This window comes from Tupaia chinensis, unplaced genomic scaffold, assembly GCF_000334495.1.
Source record: "Tupaia chinensis unplaced genomic scaffold, TupChi_1.0 Scaffold000436_1, whole genome shotgun sequence".
Classification (NCBI taxonomy): Eukaryota; Metazoa; Chordata; class Mammalia; order Scandentia; family Tupaiidae; genus Tupaia; species Tupaia belangeri.
In genome coordinates this window covers 1,326,751-1,333,924 of record NW_006159941.1, presented here as the reverse complement: position 1 = coordinate 1,333,924, position 7,174 = coordinate 1,326,751, and positions in this window count along the sequence as shown.

Below are 7,174 nucleotides of genomic sequence, written 5' to 3'. Positions count from 1 at the left end.
GGGGACCGGGGGCCACGGCTCGCGTCCCGGAGGTGTGAAGGTAGACCCGCGGCGCGCCCCGGGTCCGCGTCCGCTCCGGGCCGGGGGTTGGAGTCATTTGGGACATGAGCTTCCTGCTCCTGGTGAACAGGCTGAGGCCGAGGCCGGCCCGACAGCGCCCGCGAGCTGAGGTGCGCCCTGCCGCGAGCTCGCCTTCCCGCGCTGCGGGTCGGCCCTGCTCTCAGGTGCCAGTGCCTCTTCCACGCCGAGTACAACTGCAGAAGCCACTGCCACCGGCAGGATCACCTAAAAATAACGACTGTGGCCTGACGACACAAGGGTACGGCTTTCTGCAGTTTGAGCATCAGTCTTAAAAATGAACCTCACAATAATTCTGAACACTCCTGAAGACTTTATCCTAGTCTGTAAATTTGAACTAACGCTTAAAAAAAGAATGTCCAGATTCTGGTCCTATCCATTTCTCCTCTCCGCATCTGAAAAGGATGGGGTTGTTTTGAATGTAATCAGTTTATGCTTATTACAGGCACACTTCTCAGAGATCTGGGGAGAGAGTGAAAAAGGATCATGGAGTCGGCCCCAGAGCGCAGAGGGTAAGCCCAGAGCCTTGGGAGCTAGATCCCACATGGCCTACCATAGTTACAGAATCTCAGCAACTCCTGGTGAGTGTGTATGCGTGTCCCCAGTTCTGACAGGATGGGTAAATGGAAGGCAAAGGATTGCAACCTGACCTTGCCCCACTGAGGAATATTCTCTCTCTGTCTCCTAAGCACACATGCCCTCCGGCGTGCACGGGCACACACACACAATGATTGTGGTTCAGACATGTCCTCTCGTCTTTCTGTCCCAAACAAGGAGTCTTTCTTACTCTTCTTTCTCTCTCTCTCTCTCTTTTTTTCTTGAGAGATTTTTGCTATAGGGGGCCTGAGTTCGCTGGAGAGATAGAGACAGAGAGACAGCGAGAAATCACACCCTCCCCCCAGGCCTCAATCCCTTCTCCATTCTCCTCTCTTGATCTTGGGCACAAAGGCACACGTGCCCTCATGAGCTTGAAGCCACCAGTCGGGAACTCTAATCCCAGTCGGCCCTGTGGGAGTCCAGCCACTTCCATCTTACATTTTTCTCATGAATTGCAGGCTGTTTACCCATTGGACAAATCTGAAGAACCAAAGTCAGAGACCAGCAGTTGGTGCAATGGCTATGTCCCTGGACTCCCATGTGGACAACCGCGGTTCAAGTCCCAGACCTGGTGGCGTAAACTCACACGGAGCACACGTGCATGCATGCCCAAGATCCCAAGAGGAGAATGGAGAATGGATTGTGGTGTGGCCATTCCTTTCTCGCTTTCTGTCTCTCTGTCTCTCTCTTTAGCAAAAACCTCTCAAAACAAACAAACAAAAAAACACTAAGTCATCCTTTGTTGAGTCCTTTCGGCCTCCTTCCACATCACCAAACCCAGGCAATTCTATCCCTATCCCCCTCTCCACTGCCGCAGCCCCCGGAGGAGACTCACTTCTTGCCTACAATATTACAGCTCTGGTGGAATCAACCAGTGGTTAAAGAACATGGATTTTTGAAATAGCATTCTGCTACTTATAACCTGTAGGATCACCAATAAGTTATTTAATCTCTGCAAGATCAATTCATGTCTTCATTTATTTAAAAACAAAACAAAACTTGGGTATTGGTCATGAACTGGGCTCTGAAGAGACAGTGCCGAAATAGAAAAGAATCTATTCTTATGGGCTTTTCTTACAGTGGGAGAAGAGAATCTTCTAACAAGATTTTAAAAAGAAATGTATGTTGAGTTGGGAGTCTAGGAGAAAACAAAAGGGAACAGGGTTTTGAGTGAGGGGGTTGTATTTGCCCAAGACCTGAATGAGGAGAGGGAGCACATCCCGTGGATATCGTCTGTGAGCTAGAGGTCATTCTAGCACTCCCTTTAGCAGTTTGATGAGCTAATTCAGGGGCCGTACTTAGCAGAGAGTTAGGACTCTATAAACTTAGTTAGCCATTATTATTTTCCTCATTTCTGGGCAATCACTGGTTTCATATCCCTCCAAATTGCCTTTCATTTATTTTTCAAATGTTTTTAAAATTGACATATAAATTGTATGTATTTATCATGTACAACATTGTGTCTTGAAGTTTGTAGGCATACGTTATTTTATTGCACTTTGCTTTATTGTACTTGGCAGATACTGAATGTTTTACAAATTGAAGGTTTGTAACAATCTGTGTTTAGCAAGCCTGTCAGTGCTGTTTTTTCAACAGCACATGCTTATTTAAAAAAAGATTTTTTTTCCAGAGGGCATGGCATGTGCACTTTCTGGAGAGAGAGAGAGAAAGGTAAAATGAGAAAGCATCCCTCAGGGGAAATGGTCATGCCACAATCCCTTCTCCTGCATTTCTCCTGTTGGAATTTGAGGCACATATATGCACATGTGCTCACCATGTCTCTCAAGCTGCTAGATCCTGGACTCGAACTGCAGTCAGCCATATGGGATCTAGCTGTCTTAACCTCCATGCCACCAGGTGACTCATCATGTGTTCACTTTGTGTCTCTGTGTCACATTTTGGTAATTTTCACAATATTTCAAGTGTTTTCATTATTATTACTTTTTAAAAAAGAATTATTTGTTTATTTAATTCCATTTGTTGTTATTAGTTTTTAATTTGACCAGATAGAGAGAGAGAAAGAGAGAGAGAGAGAGAAAGGAAAGCGGGAAAGCAAGTCACCAGGTCTGGAACTCAAACCACAGTTGGCCATGAGGGAATCCAGTGCCTTTAGCCACCACACCACCTGCTAGCCCCTATTATTCCTATTATAATTGTTATTTTTTAGACTTTTTTTTTGGTCACAGGGGGCATGCACTTGCTGGGGAGAGATAGAGAGAGAGAGAGAGAGAGAGAGAGGGAGAGAGAGAAAGAGAAATCAGCTCCCACAGGGGAAGGCCACATGGTAATCCCCTCTCCTCCATTCCCTTCTTAGGATCCTGGACATGCAGTCACCCATGCCCAGAGCAATTTTCTAGCTGCTGGGTCTGGGACTTGAACTGTGGTCTCTCACGTGGGAACCTAGCATCTTAACCACCACACCACATGCTGACCCCAATGTTTTCATCATTGTTATATCTATTATAAAATCTGTGATCAGTGATCTTTGATGTTAGTATTGTAATTGTCTTGGGACATCACGAATCGCGTGTATATAAGACTGTGAACTTAATGGTTAAATATTATGCATGTTCTGTCTGCTCCGCCAATCATCTCTGTCCCCAGTCTGGCCGCCTTATTCTCTGAGATGCAATGAAATTGGAATTAGGTCACTTAATAACCCTGCAATGGCCTCTGAGTGTTCAAGAAAGGAAGAGTCATATTTCTCTCACTTGAAATCAGAAGCTAGAGATAATTAAGCTTAGTGAGGAAGGCATGTCGAAAGCTGAGAGAGGATGATGACTAGGACTCTTGCACTAGTCAAGTTGTGTGTTCAAAAGAAAAGTTCTCAAAGGAAATTAAAATGCTACCCTAGTCAACACACAATTGATAAAAAAGCAAAATAGCTTAATTGCCAATATGGAGAAAGTTTTAGTGGTCTGGACAGAAGATCCAGATACAAGGTACATGCATACCTTAGGCATAATTCTTTGTACACTTAATAGACTATAATGCAGTGTAAACATAACTTTTATATACACTGGGAAACCAAAACAATTAGTGACCTGCTTTGTGGCAATGTTCACTTTATTGTGGTGGTCTGGCACTGAACCCATAGTATCTCTGAGGTATGTCTGAATATATATTGGGGAATGGCTAAATCTAACTAATTAACAAATACATTTTCTCACATGATTATCATAGTTTTCATAATATGCAATTTCCATGAACTTTCTGAAGAAAAGTTCATGTACCTTCTTTGGAAAATTATCTGTTAAGTCTGAGTTGGGCTTATTTATTTATTTTTTTAGTTGTATTGAGTTGTATGATTTTTTTTTTTTTTTTGAGAAAGGTTTTTGCTACAGGGTGTGTGCGCCTGCCGGAAGGACAGAGAGAGACAGAGACACAAAGCAAGATATCACCCCCACCCCCGGGGAAATGGCCACGCTGCAATTCCTTCTCCTCCATTCTTCTCTCGGGATCTTAGGCATGCATGCACATGTAACCGGTGTGAGTTTAAGCCACTGGGTCCAGGACTTGAACTGCGGTCGACTACATGGTAGTCCTGCAACATAGCCATTATGCCAACTGCTGGTCCTGAGTTGTATGAATTTTAAGGAAATTTATTCTAGATATAAATCTATTATCAGTATAGGATTTGAAAATGTATTGTCCTAGTCTGTGGGTTGTCTTTTTACATTTTTGATGGTGTCATTTGAAGCACAAGATATTTTAATTTTGATAAGTTGAATTAGCCATCTTGTCTTCTATCATTTGCTTTTAGTGTCCTAGCTAAAAAAATCTCTGTGTAACCCAAGATCAAGAAGATTTCTTCCTGAGTTTTTAAGAGTTTTATGTTGTTAGCTGTTACTATTCAGATCTGTGATTATTCCATTGTATTTCATATGTAATTTCATTTCAGCAATTATCATACTGTATTCTAATTGTAAGTCTGTCTTCTCACTAGACTAGTGCTCTTCAGGAACTGGAAGTCTTTTTTATCTTTGTATCTTCTACTGTTTAACACTCTATTGTGAAGTTTTTAGTGTTCAATATCTATTGAAAAAAAGAAAAATGATTTCACGTCGACTAGAATAAACCTTTAATATAGTTTACTCAAGAAACAAATATAAAAACTAATTGAAATATGGGTCTACAAATTTACTCATATTAAAGATTTGTGTTAAAGAAGATTTGCAATGCATCAAGCAAATCCTGAGTACTAGGGGTACAATTATGAATAAGACTGACCTGGCCTTCATTCTGGAAACTCATGGGAATGAATGGAAGACAGATAATAAGTAATTTCCAATGTGATGGGTATTTTCTAAGGGTCAGAACAAGAAGCAACAGAAGTGTTCTAGGTTGTTTGGAAATGAATTGTTCCACTAATGTCAGCTTTTTGATGGACTCTAGCCCTTTTAAACCTTAAACTATATGTAACAATCTTTTTACAGTGCATTCTGGGAGATGAAGAAAACACCATCACACAATCTTCAACCTGGTCATTATGTGTACTGTAAACAGCGTCTTCACAAAAGTCCTTTCCAAAAAGGTGAAGGACTTTTGTGAAGTCCTTTACAACCTTTTTGGGAAGGACAATATCAGGTATTACTAAGCAATTCTTTTGCTATTAAATTAAAAGATATTGATTTACGGGTGTTTTTCATTTAAAGAAAGCTATTTCTTGTGAATGCTGTGCTGGAAATACCAAAGATTTTAAGCTAAAATTCTTCAGCTACCTCAAAGACCACTCACCATACTTTGAAAAATGAAGCTGATCGCTTCAAATGTGGACAGCTGTTATCCCAAGAATCTGGGCTTGACCTGTTTAACTCTCCTTTTTCTTTTTATTTTACCCTGTGCTAATATCTTTAGTTCTCAAGTTTTCTCTAATGACTCCAGTCATATACTTGTTTTAAAATATATCTTACTATTGTGTTTGTAGTCAAAAACAAACAAAGCAAAACAAAAGCCCTCAAACTATTATTATTTCTCACTCTTCAATGAAAAAAATTACACACAGTGGTTTTTCAGTTGCTTAAACCTATTATTCTCCAGTCAGCCATAAGACTTGAAAAGACTTTTAGGTTTGGCAAGATGGAAGTTTTGTGGTTGTATCAAGAAGATCCTGGCCTCTGCCAGGAGGCCCTCTCCCTGGAGCTCTCTTTTGGGTTCTGGGAGCCACTCCTTCTTCTTGTCCCTTCAGATGTCCTACTATGCTGTCCCTTATGGTTTCCTAACACCCTGCCCATAACTTTGAAGAGTGTATTTTCTCAGTAAAATAAGAATTGAAATAGGAGCTGGAATATTATGATGGTGTTTGAGGAGAGAATGGGGGGAAACGATGGCAGATAAGGGATATAATCAGATAGCAGGACCCACATGAAATTTGGGGCATAAGTGGTTTTTTCTAGAATTATTTTATTTAACTCTATTTATTTATTTGTTTTAATTTGACCAAAGAAGAAAAGAGTGAGAGAGAAAGTGAAAAAGCAAGCCACGAGGTCCAGGACTTGAACTGGGGTCAGCTTTTTGGGAAGGACAATATCAGGTATTACTAAGCAATTCTTTTGCTATTAAATTAAAAGATATTGATTTACGGGTGTTTTTCATTTAAAGAAAGCTATTTCTTGTGAATGCTGTGCTGGAAATACCAAAGATTTTAAGCTAAAATTCTTCAGCTACCTCAAAGACCACTCACCATACTTTGAAAAATGAAGCTGATCGCTTCAAATGTGGACAGCTGTTATCCCAAGAATCTGGGCTTGACCTGTTTAACTCTCCTTTTTCTTTTTATTTTACCCTGTGCTAATATCTTTAGTTCTCAAGTTTTCTCTAATGACTCCAGTCATATACTTGTTTTAAAATATATCTTACTATTGTGTTTGTAGTCAAAAACAAACAAAGCAAAACAAAAGCCCTCAAACTATTATTATTTCTCACTCTTCAATGAAAAAAATTACACACAGTGGTTTTTCAGTTGCTTAAACCTATTATTCTCCAGTCAGCCATAAGACTTGAAAAGACTTTTAGGTTTGGCAAGATGGAAGTTTTGTGGTTGTATCAAGAAGATCCTGGCCTCTGCCAGGAGGCCCTCTCCCTGGAGCTCTCTTTTGGGTTCTGGGAGCCACTCCTTCTTCTTGTCCCTTCAGATGTCCTACTATGCTGTCCCTTATGGTTTCCTAACACCCTGCCCATAACTTTGAAGAGTGTATTTTCTCAGTAAAATAAGAATTGAAATAGGAGCTGGAATATTATGATGGTGTTTGAGGAGAGAATGGGGGGAAACGATGGCAGATAAGGGATATAATCAGATAGCAGGACCCACATGAAATTTGGGGCATAAGTGGTTTTTTCTAGAATTATTTTATTTAACTCTATTTATTTATTTGTTTTAATTTGACCAAAGAAGAAAAGAGTGAGAGAGAAAGTGAAAAAGCAAGCCACGAGGTCCAGGACTTGAACTGGGGTCAGCCATGTGGGAGTTCAGTACCCTTAACCATTACGCCACATGCTG